General features: G+C 46.8%; 1 protein-coding gene across 1 annotated transcript in view; it reads right to left on the reverse strand.

The window, feature by feature from the left end:
* The window catches only part of Rffl (ring finger and FYVE like domain containing E3 ubiquitin protein ligase), a 73,111-nt gene extending 68,296 nt beyond the window's left edge, over positions 1-4,815 (reverse strand). Inside the window, exon 1 of the mRNA XM_048366282.1 lies at positions 4,605-4,815. The gene's annotated coding sequence lies outside the window, so the exon portion shown is untranslated. The remainder of the gene's footprint in view (positions 1-4,604) is intronic.
* Positions 4,816-15,218: the final 10,403 nt, after the last annotated feature.

The following is a 15,218-nucleotide window of genomic DNA, read 5'->3' on the forward strand; positions in this document are numbered from 1 at the left end:
GAGCATTTGGAAGGTTTCTGTTTCTTTGGTTTTGGTTTTTTGCTGGTCCTGGGGCTTTAACTCAGTGTCTAGGCCCTGTCCCTGAGCCTTTTTGTGCTCAAGGCTAGAACACTACCACTTAGCCATAGCACCACTTCTGCCTTTTCTGAATAGTTTATTGGAGATAAGAGTCTCATGGACTTTCCTGCCAAGTCTGGCATTGAATCATAATAGTCAGATCTCAGCCTCCTGAGTAGCTACGATTACAGGTGTGAGCCACCAGTGCCCAGCTTACAAGAGATTTTTTTTTTTTTTCAGTCAGTCTTGGGGCTTGAACTCTGGGCCGGGGTGCTGTCCCTGAGCTCTTCAGCTCAACGCTAGTCCTCTACCACTTAAGCCACAGTGCCACTTCTGGTTTTCCGGTGGTTAACTGGAGATAAGAGTTTCACGGACATTCATGCCTGGGCTGGCTTTGAACTGCAATCCTCATATCTCAGCCTCTTGAGTAGTTACAATTACTGGCATGAGCCACCAGTGCTCATCTTACAAGAGATTTTTTTTAACCAATCAAAATCTCTAGCCGGTGCACTCAGAAATCTGCATTTAAAAAAAATTGTGTGTGTGTGTGTGTGTGTGTGTGTGTGTGTATGTGTGTGTGTGTGTGTGTTGCCAGTACTGGGACTTGTACTCAAAACCTGGGCATTAGTGCCTTAGCTTTTTCACTCAAAGCTGGCATTCTACCATTTGAGCCTCTGCTCCACTTTCGGCTTTTTGGTGGTTAATTGGAGAAAAGAGCCTCACAAACTTTTCCTGCCTATGCTAGACTCAAACTGTGATCCTCAGATCTCAGCTTTCTGAGTGGCTAGGATTATAGGTATGAACCACCAGTGCCCAGCTAAATATGCATTTTTAAAGAAGGCCTGACTCAGTTGCAAGCTGCCAGACATCACATCCTTCAAGGAGTGGCTGGCTGGCTTTGGGGAAGCTCCTAGCAATAAAACAATCTTCACTGGTTACAGTGTGGTCTTCCTTTGATGACAGGAGGCTTCAGGATCTCCCAGGGCCACTGGGTTATCATTCACTACTAGTGACTAGTGACTAGACTGGCAAAACCAGAAAGTAACAAGAGGTTAAGGAGGTTGCCCTATTGGTAGAAAGCTGGAAAAACCAGCTTTGGTTTTACAATCAAATTCAAAGAGCTGGTTTCTTCCCAGAATAAATGCTGATTTGGTGTGTGCTTTGAAAGAAAAAAAATGTTTTTAAACATACAGAGCTCCCACTTCAGAATGTGTAAGAAATGTGGAATATTCTTGAATAAAAAAAGCAAAGGAAGAACTTGAATCTTAAAAAGGATAAAGGGTTTAAACTAAGACTGGTGTAACAGGATTAGAGGTGACCACTGTCCTGACCACAGCAACTGTTAAATCCTGGGAACAGGGAGAGCTGAAGTCCATAAACACATGAGACAGCCATTCTACTAACAGCTCTACTCATTTTAGGACTTTAAAACTCCACCACTAATAAAGTCACAACACAAAAAAACTGACCAGCACAATTGTCTATTCAAGAATGGGAGTCTGTGTATTTGTATACAGAAAGATTGTCCTTACAACTGCCAAAGTCTTTCTTAAAAAAAACAACAAGAAATTACCAATAACCAATAGTCAAGCAAAAATAACCAAGTTGCTGGGAGTGGTTGCTCAGAGGAAAAGTACTTCCCTTGTATGTACAAGGTCCTAGGACATGCTAAGAGGGAGGAGGGAGAGGGCTAGGAATATGGGCTAGTGGTAGAGTGCTTGCCACATATACATGAAGCCCTAGGTTTGATTCCCCAATAGAAAAAAAAACAGAAGTGGCACTATGGCTCAAGTGGTAGAGCACTAGCCTTGAGCAAAAAGAAGCCAGGGACAGGCTTGAACTCAGGTCCTGAGTTCAAGCCCCAGGACTAGCAAAAAAGAGGAAGGAGAGAAGAAAAAAGGCACTACCTTCCCAAGGCTTCAGCTCTAGCATTCTAAATTGATTGTTCTCAACACATTCTAAGTCACATCCTGTACTACAGAGAGTATGAAATTCCAAGATTCAGAGGTAAAATCTTTCTTTCCAAACATAAACCCAACTGCCAGTATCAGTGTAGTATAAAAGTCTCTATCATTAAGACAACTGCAGTATTAAAGAATCTACTACAAGAGTAAAAATAAAGGGGCTGGGAATATGGCCTAGTGGTAAAGTGCTCGCCTCCTATACATGAAGCCCTGAATTCGATTCCTCAGCACCACATATATAGAAAAAGCTGGAAGTGTTGCTGTGGCTCAAGTGGTAGAGTGCTAGCCTTGAGCAAAAAGAAGCCAGAGATGGTGCTCAGGCCCTGAGTTCAAGGCCCAGGACTGGCAAAAAAAAAAAAAAAAAAAAGAATAAAAATCAAGGCGAAATTAGTCCCCCTGATACAACTAAGGTTTAGGTTGGTATTTCTAGAGAGAACTGGGTGACTCTGCCTCAGATTGATATGGCAGTGTCAACATCACAATGCACAGTAATTAGAAAACAAATTGTGCCTCTTTTAGTTAGGGTTGAGTTCTTTTTTTTTTTTTTTTTTTTTTTTTTTTGAGCACTATCCCTGGCTTCTTTTTGCTCAAGGCTAGCACTCTGCCACTTGAGCCACAGCGCCACTTCTGGCCATTTTCTATATATGTGGTGCTGGGGAATTGAACCCAGGGCCTCATGTATACGAGGCAAGCACTCTTGCCACTAGGCCATATCCCCAGCATAGGGTTGAGTTCTTAAGCAAATAAAATGCCTTACCCAAGACTATCTTAAAAGTTTGAAAACAAATTATGCTTTTTTAAGAACAGCTTCTCTTTTTGTCTGTATTATTTCAGCAAAGGGTTAAATTGGTCAATTTAGAGGATTTACACCTCTGTCTGGATCCCAATGTAAACAATCAGGTTAACAGCTGATCAATGTAGGTGTTCATCTTTGTAATTAGATAAAGAAATGTGTTTGTGTCTATCCATACATCCGTCAGTCTGTCTGTCCAGGATGCCAAAGATATCAAGTTAGCCCTGCCACATCAATCTGCAATTGTTAATCACAATACCCAAACTTATGAAAATAACCTAACCTCTTGGATTGTACTCTGAAACTTCACAATACTCAAACATTTTCAAATTTAACAAAACAACCCAACCTTTTGGATGGTAATCTGAAGTTGAGTTGGCAAACATGCAAAAAAGTTCGAGGTAAATATGCAAAGAAAAGTTTCAAGAATGTTTGCCACCATCTATAGTTCCTTAAAATTAAAAGATAATGCAACTAGAGAAAAGGATAAATAAGTTGTCAAACCTGAAATCCCCTGAACTTTAAGGTAGTATCAAGGCCACCTTTCCAGTCCTAGAGCTGTATATAAACACAAGCCAGGACCACGTGCCCTGGACTACTCTCATTCCCATAAAAAAAAAGATTAGGAGAAGGAGGAAGAGGATGTGGAGAAGGAGAGAAAGACGGGAGGGAGGGAAGGAAAGAAAAGAGTTACCGGAGCAGCCTTGCCCGCATCTCAGTACCCTAAACTGTAGAACCACGAGTGAGTGGCAGGAAGTCGCTTAGCCCCCAAACTACCGGTCAAAAGAATGCATAAGGAACTTACTTCTTAGAAGGCCGCCTGCACTCGGGGGTGTCAGTGCAGTGCAACAACTCCGGCCCTTAACCCAGGGGCAAAGTGAAGGTGGTGAGTAAAACCCTATTCGCAAGCCATTAACACTCCTCCTCCGGGGAGGTACGCTGATACACGCCTCTTTGATTACCGCAGCAAGGTCGTCCGTCTCCCCCTCCCCCCCCCCAAACCAATGACAGACCAACACAAAGGAGAAAATAATACAGTGTGGTCTCTTCTGCCCGTCTGCACTCAAGCTCTGAGCTCACAGACGCCTGCAGAGGCTCGGGACTGCTCCGGTCTAGCCAGACTTCCCCATGCCTGGTCAAATGTCTCCCAGGCAGCCAGCTGGAGAGAGGCCCCAACTTCCCTCTCTGTCTTGGCCATGACCACACAGTGGCGAACACACACACACACCACATGCACACACTCATCTTGAACGGGAGGACGACTCCCGAGGGGCGGACAGCAGATCCAAACTTCTCCACCGAACCTCCAAACTCCCAGTCTCCCTCCAGCGGACCTCTCTCCATTCCAGGAACCCCGAGGGGCTCCTCCACTAGGGAAGGGGACTAGGGTCAGTTCCTTCAAAGGGGGCAACCCCTGGCCACGGCAGATCTGCCTCAGTTTCCCCTGCCGTGCAAAGAGGCATCTTTCCCCACCAGCCGGCGGGACCTGCCAGGCTGCGAAGCGCTCGGGGACAGTAGCGGACACACGTCCCTCGGTTGTCAGCCCCCAGAGGTGAGAAGCTCTCTTCGAGAACTTTCCGTGGGACAGGTGTGGGCTGCCCTGAAGGCCGAGACCCTGCGAGGAGGGAGCTTCCCCACCCATCGTGGGCAAAATCCCAGGATGTACCCCCCCCCCCGACACGGGAGGCGCCCCAGACCCGCGCCCGGCGGACCCCGCGTGCTCCGGCCGCACCCCACCCCAGGCCCGGCGCACCTTTCGGACCCCGGCGCCCCGGCCACCGCCTCCTCACCTGCCTCAGCCGCCGGCCCGGCCCGCACCTGGGAATGGGTCGGGACCGCAGGGGAAAGGACGGGAGAGGCCGGGTCCCGACCGCGGACGCCTCAGGCTGGAAGGCTGAGGGCTCCCCCGCCGCCGCCGCCGCGGCGTCTCCGGGACAGAGGGGCAACGGGGGGCGGTGGCGACATACTCACGGGCGGCCCCAGGAAGTCCCCCCTCCCCCCGCCCCGGTCCCCGTCCCCCGTCCCCAAGCTGCCAGGGAGGGGCGGCCGCTCCCGCCCCGCCTCGTGAGGCCACGCCCACCTCCAGTCCAGGCCACGCCCCCCTCGGGAGCGCGACCCGCTCCGCCGCGCCCGCGCCACCATAGAGAGAAGCCGGCCGCGCGGCGGGCTAGAGCGCAGCCTCCGCGTGCGCGCCCCCTGGTGGATCCGGAGGGCTAGAGCGCGGCGTACCCGCGCGCGCCCCCTGCTGAAGCAGGGCGGCCACCGCACCGCAGAGGGAACGAAGTTGAAATCTCCAGGGAGATTCGGCCTGCTCCAGGATGTGGTGACCTTGAGCCAGTCTCTTCATTTCACCCAAGTCAGGTTTGGGAGTAAAGGGCTGAACGTTGCCCGGGTCTCGCTTTCACATCTCACTTCACCAGGGCAAAACTCGACGGCTCAGTTTCACAAGCCCATCATCGTGCATGATCCCCCAGGCCTGCAGGTATTAGCAGCCAGGCCTGTGGGACATCAGCCTCTGTGCTTGTCCCCTTGATTCGCTAGGGTCACCTGAGAAGCCTGCTGAGAAAGGCTGAGGTGGAATGGAAACCACCCAGCAGCCAGGGAACCACCCTGGCCACCTATCACTGGCCGTGTATAGAACTTAACCTTCTGAACCTGAACCTCCTCTCAGAAATGTGGGTGGGCCTGGGATTAAAAGAAGCCCATGTGGGGCTGGGGATATGGCCTAGTGGCAAGAGTGCTTGCCTTGTATACATGAGGCCCTGGGTTCAATTCCCCAGCACCACATATATAGAAAATGGCCAGAAGTGGCGCTGTGGCTCAAGTGGCAGAGTGCTAGCCTTGAGCAAGAAGAAGCCAGGGACAGTGCTCAGGCCCTGAGTCCAAGGCCCAGGACTGGCAAATAAATAAATAAATGAATGAATGAATGAATGAAACAACCAGGCCTTGAGTTCAAGCCCCAGTACCAGCACACACACACACACACACACACACACACATACGAAGCCCATGTGGTAGGTGCTTGGTAAACAAACGATCAAGGACCAGGGCAGCATAGGGCAATAAGAAGATACCTAGTTATTAAAAGTATATGAATGATAATCTGTCTTCTGACTGCTGTCTTCTGGCACAACTTTTTTTTATGCTTTTGCTCCAATCAAGACCTCCCAGGGTTTTACTTTATTTGGGGTGGGGGACTGCTGGGGATCTTCCCATAGAGTAGGCAGGCGCTCTACTACTGAACTATATCCCCAACCACCTTGCATTTTAAAATAAGGAACATCAGAAGGAAAAAGATAAAAAATATTATATGTATATATCAGACTCTCACTCTACAATTACCATAATTTCCAATCCTCAGAACAACCCATCCAACTTAAAATATTATTCTCATGTTGTCAATGTAGAGCTACATATTAAGGAATTTACCCAAACCCATGCAGATAGAAAAAAGTAGAGCTGGAATGTGCAGCCATTTCTTTCTACCATTTGATGTCTGGGAAGATTGACCTAGAGCCCCAACCCTGCCCCCTGGAATTGAATGTGCTTGTCTTTTTCCTGCCTGGCTATTGTTTTCTAACTTCACTTGATGCAACTCCCTATCTCCTCTGTTCATCCCAGGGCTTTACTTTCCCTCACAAAGGTGGTATTGGTGGTAGTAGTGATACTGGGGTATAGGGGTTTAAACTCAGTGCTTGCTTGGCTACCACTTCAGCCACATCTTCAACCTTGCTTTTTGCTGGTTATTTTGCAGATGGAGTCTAGATGGCTTTTTTGTCTGGGCTGGCTTTGAACTGTGATCCTCCAAATCTCAGACTACTGTATAGGATTACAGACCTGAGCCAGAATCCATTTCTATATGTCTATCTGTCTCACCCTCATTCTCTCTGTCTCTGTCTGTCTGTCTGTCTCTCTCTTTTTTCTCTCTGTCTCTGTCTGTCTGTCTCTCCCTCTCTTCTCTCTCTCTCTCTCTCTCTCTCTCTCTCTCTCTCTCTCTCTCTCTCTCTCACTTGCTTTCACTCTTAATTTGGTACTGGTACTGGGGCTTGAAGTCAGGGCCTCACTGTCCCTTGGCTTTCTCTTCTCAAGACTGGCACTCTACCACTTGAGCCACACCTCCACTTCTAGCTTTTGTTTGGTTAACTGGAGATTACAATCTTTCAGATTTGGATACCTGGGCTAGATTTAAACCAAGACCCTCAGATCTCAGCCTGCTGGGTAGCTAGGATTACAGGTGTGAGCCACCAGTGCCCCGACATCTTATTTCTCAAAAGGATTCATGAGCTGTAATGAAGAGCAGCATCTCCAATACATCTCCCATCTGGATATGAATTGCAGCCACAGAAATAAAAGGCCCTGGGCTGGGAATGTGGCTTAGTGGTAGAGTGCTTGCCTAGCATGCATGAAGTCCTGGATTTGATTCTTCAATACCACATAAACAGAAAAAGCCAGAAATGGTGCTGTGGCTCAAGTGATGGAGTGCTAGCCTTAAGCAAAAGAAGCTCAGGGACAGTGCTCAGGCCCTGAGTTCAAGCCACAGGACTGGCAAAGAAAAGAAAAGCCTGGAACAAGAGTGAGGTGACGGGGCTGGGGATATGGCCTAGTGGCAAGAGTGCTTGCCTTGTATACATGAGGCCCTGGGTTCAATTCCCCAGCACCACATATACAGAAAACGGCCAGAAGTGGCGCTGTGGCTCAAGTGGCAGAGTGCTAGCCTTGAGCAAAAAGAAGCCAGGGACAGTGCTCAGGCCCTGAGTCTAAGCCCCAGACTGGCCAAAAAAAAAAAAAAAAAAAAAGAGTGAGGTGAGACAGGGATGACTTTTTGTAAACTTAGTTTACAGGCTGAGTGCTCAGTTCCTAAAGGGAATGCACTGAATCCACTAGTTGGATCCAATAACTAGAGTATGGTTCCATGGCATCCCATGGAAATCTTTTCATCTGGGCTCTCTAGTCCATATTATGCAAAATCGCTAAGTAATGTGCACATCACTGAAGCAAGGAGACCTCAGAGCTGCATTTACCCACACTCCTCCTCTCTCCACCTGAGGCATTATCGCCATCACTATTTTTCATCTTTATCGTGCCCTGCCACAGAAGCACTCAATAACGTGCCCATCGTGCAAGTAATCTGGAATCCTTTCGGCAAGCAGTAGTATTTAGTAGTAATAAAACAATAATTTGTCTACCAAGTGACATATTTATAGGAGCTGTTTACTTTGACATATTTTTATTATTTCAACTCATTTGCTAAGTACTTTCCAATACATATTTATGAAGCACATGCCTTTCCCCCAAACAGTTGTGAACAAAAAAATAAATCATATTATTTCTTTTATTAGTAGCAGTGAGGCTTGCAAGTCCCAGTGCCTTGATTTTTTTGTTGTTGTTACTTCTGGCAAGAACTAGAATTATTCACGGTGATTGAGCACCTACTGTGTGCCAGACTCCTGTGAAAGGCATTTTCCATAAATTTTGTCTCATTTCCCTGAGACATATATTTTACCAATAAGGAAAATGTAATTTCTCTGCAACACAAATTTTACTAGTAAGGCAAGGACATTATCTTGTCCAAGGAACTCATCCAGAAAGGGCACAGCAGAGTTTTGACCTAGATCTTTTTCTGATTCCCAAATTCCAATTCATTATTCTATCTCAGCAGCCTTGCTGCTTCTCAGGACCTAACACATTCTGCACACTATAAAACATTCCTGAGAGGCTGTATAAGTTATCCCAGAATGTAGATAAGCATCCCCAAGAAGCTGACCCTAGCTTATCTACAGGTCATTTATATATTAACTCTGAGGGAATTATCCCTCAGAAATCAGGAAGCTAAGAAATCAGTAGCAGAATGTCTCCCAAAAAGAAGAGTCATGGGATTGGAGGTGTAGCTCAGTTGGTAGAGTGCTAGCAAATGAAGGAAAGCAGCAGGTACTAAGTTTGAATCCCAGTTTCAGATCTAAAAGGAAAAATTTGAAAAAGGAAAAGAAGGGTCAGCTCAACCCATTCATGAAGATAAGACTGGCTACATAGTTTGTGAACACAGTGTAAAATGTGGGACTCTTGGTCAATAGCCAAACTTCCATCTGAGTGTGGTGATACATGCTTATAATCCTAGCTCTATCAAGAGGTTGGGTTTGGGAGGATCATGGATGAAGGCCAGCCTGGGCAAGAAGTTCGTAATGTTCCATTTCAACCAGTAACAAAGCAAGTTGCTGTGGCCATCTGTCATCTTAGCTATGCAAGAAGCATAAATAGGAGAATGGCAGTCTACACCAGCCTGGGCACAAAGGGAGGCCTTCTTCACAAAGTAATAACAGAGGCTGGGCATTGATGGCTCATGCCTGTAATCCTAGCTACTCAGAAGGCTGAGATCTAAGAATCATGACTTGAAGCCAGCCTGAGCAGGAAAATCTGTGAGACTCCTATCCTCAGTTAATCACTAAAAAGTCAGAAGTGGAACTGTGGTTCAAGTGGTAGTTCCCCCGGCTGGGGATACGGCCTAGTGGCAAGAGTGCTTGCCTTGTATACATGAAGCCCTGGGTTCGATTCCCCAGCACCAAATATGTAGAAAACAGCCAGAAGTGGCGCTGTGGCTCAAGTGGCAGAGTGCTAGCCTTGAGCAAGAAGAGGCCAGGGACAGTGCTCAGGCCCTGAGTCCAAGGCCCAGGACTGGCAAAAAAAAACACACCCCAAAACAAGTGGTAGTTCCCCGAAATGCTAGGTAGGGGAAAGCACCCAGGCCTTGAGTTCCCAGTACCCATTCTCTCCCCTGTGCCCACAAAAAATAATACTAAAAAAAAAAAAAAACTAGGAGAGGGACTGGGGTATGACTCAAGTGTAGTGTGCTTGCACTCTACAGTACAGGGTTATTTGCACTGCAGTACAAAAAAAATAAATGGGAAAGAAATAGGGAGGGGTAATGTGCTATGTATAACAGTAGCTTCTATTATTGGTGATCTTGTATCCCCTTCCCGTGGTGTACCTGCACTATCTCTGTAACTTATCTGAGTACATTGGAAACCGTATGTACTGGTATTAGAACTAGGAAACTGAAAGGGAATACCAAAATCGAGAGACACAGGGTAAAAAAAGAAAAATGACTACAAAAGCAATACTTGCAAAACTGTTTAGTGTAAATCAACTGAACAACTCATGGGGGGGGGAAGGGGGAGGGGGAAGGAGGAATGAGGGAGGAGGTAACAAACAGTACAAGAAATGTATCCAATGCCTAATGTATGAAACTGTAACCTCTCTATACATCAGTTTAACAATAAAAAAAGTTTTTAAATAAAAAAATTTTAAAAAAGAAATAGGGAGGGGGGAAGGAGGGAGAAAAATGAGGGAGGAGGTAACAAGTTTGATAAGAAATGTACTCTCACTGCCCTCTGTACAAAACTGTAACCCCTCTGTACATCACTTTGACAATAAATAAAAATTTTTAAAGAATTTTAATGTGGCAACAGCTCAGCATAAAACTAAGCACATGACCTTCTAAGTAAGGTTATGCTGCTATGAAGCTGACCCTACCTGGACAGTATACCATCAATATCTCCCAGGTATCCCAAGGCTTCCAAAGATCTGAGATTGAGTGCCTACTATATGCCTAGAAAGGCAGTTGGTGCTTCACAAAAGTTAAACAACACAAAAGCATGTCTATGAAGAAGGTATTGCTCCCATTTCACTGTGAATTAAACTAAGGCCTGAAGGAGGCTGGTACTGATCCAATGTTATATAGCAAGTAAACATCAGAGCTAAAACCAAGTTAATAGAACTGCTAAAAATTCAGTTCTAAGCCAGGTGCTGGTGGCTCACACCTATAATCTTAGCTATTCAGAAGGCTGAAAGCTGAGGATCCTTGTTCCTAGCTAGACCAGGTACAAAAGCCCATGAGACTCTTATCTCTAATGAATCACCAAAAAGCCAGAAGTGGAGCTTTTGTTCAAGTAATAGAGCACTAGTTTTGAGCAAAAAAGCTTAGGAACAGCACCCAGGCACTGAATTCAAGCCCAGGGCTGGCACACATGCACACAGAAAGAAGAGAAAGGAAGAGAAGGAGGGAGGGAGGGAAAGAGGAAGGAAGGAAGGAAGGAAGGGAGGGAGGGAGGGAGGGAGGGAGGGAGGGAGGGAAGAAAAATCCAGCTAGGCACCAGTAATCTTAGCTGCTTGGGAAGCTGATCTGAGGATCATGGTTCAAAGCAAGCCTGGGCAGGAAAGTCGGTAATTTTTTGGGGGGGTGTGGGGGGGAGGTCATGGGGCTTAAACTCAAGGCCTGAGCTCTTTTGCTCAAGGCTAGTGCTCTACCATGTTGAGCCACAGCTCCACTTCTGTTTTTCTGGTAGATACTTGGAGATAAGAGTCTCCTGGATTTTCCTGCTAGGGCTGGCTTTAAACCAAATACTCAGATCTCAGCCTCCTAAGTAGCTAGGATTATAGGTGTGAGCCACTAGTGAGACTCTTATCTCCAATTAACTACCAAAAAGCTGAAAGTGGAGCTGTGGTTCAAAGTGGCAGAGCTCTAGCCTAGAGCACAAAAGCTCAGGGATACCACCCAGGCCCTGAGTTCAAGCCCCAGTACCAACACACACACATACACACACACATACACACACACACACACACACACACACATACACACACACACACACACACACACACACACACACGTCTCTAACTCTGGATCCTTTGTAGCACAGGCACATTGTTTTCTGGCCAAACCCAAAAATAAGCAGAGACGGTTGTTCCCAGGGAAGAACAGAGATACATAGAGGGCTTCTCTGGGAGCCACAGTGCGGCAGCTGAAGCACAGCTGTCCAGCCCCAGGATAGGTGGACCTTCCATTGGCTTGGAGAGAAAACTATGTATGGCACAAGTCATGGCCAATTCCCAAGCTCCTTCAACAACGGTGGAAATACTCTGAGGTCTTTACCTTGATAAAAGGTAGCTGGCCATGGAGACTCATGCTAGTAATCCATGAAGGGGGATGACTGGAGTGCTGATGGCTCAACACTGTAATCCTAGCTACTCAGGAGGCTGAGATCAAAGGATTACAGTTCAAAACTAGCCCAGGCAGAAAAGCCCATGAGCCTTTTTTTTTTTTTTTTTTTGCCAGTCCCAGGGCTTGAACTCAGTGTGAACTAGGCACTGCCCCTAAGCTTCTTTTACTCAAGGCTAGCACTCTACCACTTGAGCCACAGTGCTATTTCTGGTTTTTCTGCTTATGTGGTACTGAGGAATCAAACCCAGGGATTCATGCATGCTAGGCAAAGTTCTACCACGAATCCACATTCCCAGCCCCATGAGACTCTTATTTCCAATTAATCACCACAAAGCTGGAAGTAGAAGTATGGCTCAAATGGTAGAGTGCTAGCCTTGAGTGAAAAGCTAAGGACAGTTCCAAGGCTCTGAGTTCAAGCTCCAGTACACACACACACACACACACACACACACACACACACACAGAGAGAGAGAGAGAGAACAACTAAATATGGTAACCTCAGCACTCAAGAGGTTGAGACAAGAAGATGGAGAATCCCAAGCCACCCTAGGCTATACAGTAGGATTCTATCTCAAAAAACAAACATATATACATATTTTTCGTATATGTATACATACACCTAGTTCTAACTTCAGCTGTATGTCTCACAGAACCCCCCTCCAATACCTGTCCCAACACACAGTTGCATAGTTTGTTGTTTGGTTATGGGGCTTGAACTTGGGGCCTGGGGCCTGTTCCTGAGCCTCTTTGTGCTCAAGGCTAGTGCTCTACCTATTGAGCCACAGCTCCACTTCCTGTTTTTGAGTAGTTAATTGGAGATAAGAGTCTCACAAGGACCTGCTGCCTGAGCGGGCTTTGAACCTGGATCCTCTCAGCCTCTTGAGTAGCTAGGATTACAGGTGTGCTGCTCAGCTTAGTTGCACAGTTTTAACTGTACCCAGACAACTCCATGCCAGAACACAGCAAAAACCTAGTAAGATCCACATCTAAGTCCCTTATCACCTCTTGGCTCAGGAATGCATAGAACCTGTTGTTTTTATTCTGCTTTATTTTCCCCAAACCCTTGTCTCTCTTTAATACAAATGATATCTGCCTTCTCCCAGTGTTTGTCATTCTTTTCCCTGGAGGAAATCAGGAAGAGCTGATAAAGTGAATCTCTGATCCAGCTTTTTATGGTGAGCAAAGCTGAAAAGAGGTTGGAATGTGCAGCCTTGGCTGCTATCAGGGCAAACAAACTATGAAAAAGAATTTTGTCAAAACATTTACATATTTGCAGCCGAAGGCAGCATGCAGTTGAAAGAAAACAAAGTGAATCTGGCATCAGTTAGATTCAAGTTTGGAGTCCCATGCTGTCACTCATTAGCTTCCGGTCCTGAACCTAGCAGAGTTCCCATTTACTGCCTGGAAGAGGGAGCGATTCCTGACCCCACCAGGCCCTTCTAAGGTCACCATGAGATAGGTACAGGACTAATCACAGAGAGCCTGGATACCCTTCCCTCCAGATTACAGGACACCCCCCCACACCCAGTGTCAAACTCATCAACACACCAGGACACCTAGACCACTGTTCTCTTTCATTATTATTTTGGCAGTCTTGGAAATTGAACTTAGGTGTTCTACCACTTGAGTCATGCCTTTAATCCCTTTTTGCTTTGGTTACATCTGAGGATAAAGGAGGCTGGCCTGGAAGCCCGCAGGAATGTGGCACGCTGGTCCAGAGGAGGGGGGAATGGAGCACCTCCCACAGTAAGAGCAGCCACCCTGCATGGGCGGGGCTGGAGTCAGCATCCCAGAAGGAACAGAACTATGTGGATTAGGTAGGTACAATGGTGCATGCCTAGAATTCCTGCACTCAGGAGGCACTGGCAGGAAGATTCAGAGTTGGAGGCCAGCCTGGGCTATAGAGTGAGTCTGGTCTCAGCTGTATTAGGGATACACAGCTCAGTGGTAGAACTCTTGCCTAACACATGCAACATCCTGGATTCAATCCTCAACACACACACACAAATCCCAGTAAGACCTATGTGGGTAGGAAATTAAAGGCCATTGGGGATAGAGTTCTGGGTCCCAGTCCCTCATCCTGCCATGGGGAATGTTAACATTTTTCCTTTCTTTTTTTTCTTTTCTTTCTTCTTTCTTTTTTTTTTTGCCAGTCCTGGGGCTTGGACTCAGGGCCTGAGCACTGTCCCTGGCTTCTTTTTTTTGCTCAAGGCTAGCACTCTGCCACTTGAGCCACAGCGCCACTTCTGGCCGTTTTCTGCATATGTGGTGCTGGGGAATCAAACCCAGAGCTTCATGTATACAAGGAAAGCACTCTTGCCACTAGGCCATATTCCCAGCCCAACATTTTTCCTTTCTGAGACTCAAATTCCTCCCCCTTCTCCCCACCCCCACCCCGCCACTTTACAGTACTGGGGTTTGAGCCCAGGGACTTCACACTTGGGACCCTGACAGTCACTTACCACACCTCCAGATCTTTATGCTTTTGTTATTTATGAAATAGGGTCTTGCATTTTGGCCCTAGCCAGCCTGGACCTCCGACCTCCTATTTATGCTTTCCTACCATAGCTGGATGACTGGCTTTTCTGCTGAGATGGAGTTGTGAACATTTTTTTACTAGGCTTATCACATCCTCCCCCATAGCAGGAATGTCAGAGCCTGTCATTATACTCAGCTACTGGCTGAGATGGGAGTCTCATGAACTTTTTTTGTCCAGGCTAACCTCAAACCATGATCCTCCATATTCCTGCCTCCCCAATACCTAGAATTACAGGCATGAGCTACCATTCCTGGCTCTTTCTCTTTCAATGACTAAATGGAGGCTGGTGATGTAGCTTGGTGGTAGAGAGCTTGCTGTGGGTTTGAGCCCAGCTCTGCAAATAGAATATAAAACACAAATAAAAGATTGGGCCTCAGTAAGCCATGAGGCACCTGGACTCAGGAAACAGGGGAGACCACCTAAGGCAGAAGGAACAATGACGCTCCACCTTGTGTGCCACCTCCACTTGACTGGGACTACCTACAGAACTGCATTGAAAACACAAAATACTCTGAGCTCTGCAGCATGTCTATGATTGATTGGTGATGTCTGCTGTGGTCGCAGGATGCTATACTCAGGAATAGCGGGGATTTGCCCTTCCAGATAAAGGTATTGCTCATTATGTTGTAAAAATGTGCCCCCCCCCCACCTCCACAGAGTTCTTCTATGGAAGCAAAGGTCAGGCTTTAGATTCCCTAAACCTGTCTTCATTCAGACACTGTTCAGTTTATCACTCATTCCTCATCTTCCATGCTTGCTTCTATCTTGCTGCATCCATCACCAGTAAATATCCTACCTTCTTCTGCCAGTACTGGGGCTTGAACTCAGGGCCTGGGCACTGTCCTTAGCTTTCTCACTCAAGGCTGGCAC

The sequence above is a fragment of the Perognathus longimembris genome, chromosome 17 (assembly GCF_023159225.1).
Source record: "Perognathus longimembris pacificus isolate PPM17 chromosome 17, ASM2315922v1, whole genome shotgun sequence".
NCBI lineage: Eukaryota > Metazoa > Chordata > Mammalia > Rodentia > Heteromyidae > Perognathus > Perognathus longimembris.